Raw genomic sequence first — 2275 nt, forward strand, 5'->3', positions numbered from 1 at the left:
TTAGATTCAACATATAAGTGGTATCATTTGTCTTTCTCTGACTTATTTCACTTAGCATAACACCAGCCAAGCCCATTAATGTTACCACAAAGGCAACATTTCATTTTTTTATGGCTAAGAAGTATTTCACTGTGTGTGTGTGTGTGTGTGTGCATATACATATATGTATACCACATCTACTTTATCTATTCATCTGGTCTCTGTTGTGGATACCTTGCCATAACACCATAGTGGCCAGTTAACAATACAAATAAATACAGTTTCAAATGTTCTTAATAATTTAAAGGTATGTAAAAGATGAATATTGTTCCAAGAGATAAATAACATCTACTCTAAAAATGTCTGGAGAAGGCAATGGCACCCCACTCCAGTACTCTTGCCTGGAAAATACCATGGACGGAGGAGCCTGGTGGGCTGCAGTCCATGGGGTCGAGAACAGTCAGACACGACTGAGCAACTTCACTTTCACTTTTCAGTTTCATGCATTGGAGAAGGAAATGGCAACCCAGTCCAGTGTTCTTGCCTGGAGAATCCCAGGGACGGGGGAGCCTGGTGGGCTGCCATCTATGGAGTCGCACAGAGTCGGACATGACTGAAGTGACTTAGCAGCAGCTAAAAATGTTCACTCTTTATGAGAAATCAATCTTATTTCCAGAACTGATATTCAGCGGGCATGCACTTGACAACGTGGAAGTTCTGATTGGTTGGGTTTCAATTCTAATTGCATGGAATCTGTGCTGATTGACTGGTGGCTGTTGGACTATTACCCCCTGAGTTTTTTCAAAATGAAAAGTTTCTCCTCTTCTTGCATATATTGTTGAAGAAACATCTGGCTGGAGGCAGTGTTGTTGAGATCTGATGCTGCATCATGAAGGCTGACCAAAACGGGAAGCAAAGTGATAAAGAGTAGTGGTCATTTGGCTCCTTTGGAGAGTGGGGGTAGGGGTCAATATCATTGTCATGATTTTCTATGTGCCTTGCTTTATCCGCTGAGCTGAACTTAAATATTCTGTAGCTACCTTTTTATTATTTTTTGATTCACAACTCCCTTAGTTTATTTTTTTAAGTCTACAGTTCAGTGTTTTTTCAATATATTCACCGAGTTGTGCCACCATCCCAATCAATTTTAAAGCATTTTTATGATCCCCCACTGCAGAAACCCTGTATATATTGGCAATCACTTCCCATATACTCTCTCCCCTCAAGCTAGGCAGTTAGTAACGTAACTCTCTGTCATCACAAATTTGCCTATACTGAACTTTCATGTATATGGAATCTTATGTGGTCTTCTGTGACTAGTTTCTTTCACTTAGCATAATGTTTTCAAGTTTCACCAGTACTTCATTTCTCTTTATATCTGCAAAGTGTTCCATTCTATGGATATATCACATTGTATGTATCCATTCTTCAGTTGATGGAACATTTAGGTACTTTCTGGTCATTGTGAATCATGCTTCTATGAATATTCTTGTACAAGCTTTTGTGTGGACACACGTTTTTGTTTCTCTAGTTATATGCCTAGGAGTAGAATTTCTGTGTAGTTTGTTAACTACATTTAAACTTCTAAGGACCTTTCAGAGTTTTTCAAAGCAGCTATACAATTTTACACTCTTGTCAGCAATGGACAAAGGATACAACTTCTCTACATTCTCACCAGCACTTGATAGCATCTGTATTTTTGACTCTAGCCATGCTAGTAGGTGTTAAGCGGTATCTCATTGTGGTTTTGATTTGCATTTCTCTGATGGTCCCTGTAAAAAATATTATACAGTAAAGGTAAATTGAAGTACATTAAAATCTTCGAGGCTTATCTGAGAAAACATCGATTTGAATTGGGTAGTGCCGAACCAGGGGTAGTTAGTAGCACTCCACCAACAGGAGCTAAGGGAAAGCCTTTACAGAGCAGAGCGGAAGCAAAGCAAGGAGATCATCTGATTGGCTGCAGCTTAAATGGTTGCCTTATTTGGCTGTTTGTTATTGGTCATTCTTTAAATTTCAATTTTTCAGATAGAAGTGCATTTATAGGAATTGGCTCAGGCTTAGGTTTTGGTTTGCAGCCAAGGCATTGGAGTCTCCTCAGTTTAATTCTTAGTAATACCCCTACAATCACTTGTCCTCATTGAAGTTAAGAACTATGGACAATTACAAGTATATCAAGAGCTTCCCAGGTGGCTCATTGGTAAAGAATCTGCCTGCCATTGCAGGCGATGCAGGACATGGGGTTTGATCTCTGGTTGGGAAGATCCCCTGGAGGAAGAAATGGCAACCCACTCCA

Source organism: Bos grunniens, chromosome 29 (genome assembly GCF_055505025.1).
Source record: "Bos grunniens cultivar Pamir isolate PY7600 chromosome 29, Bosgru_T2T1.0, whole genome shotgun sequence".
NCBI classification, from domain to species: Eukaryota; Metazoa; Chordata; class Mammalia; order Artiodactyla; family Bovidae; genus Bos; species Bos grunniens.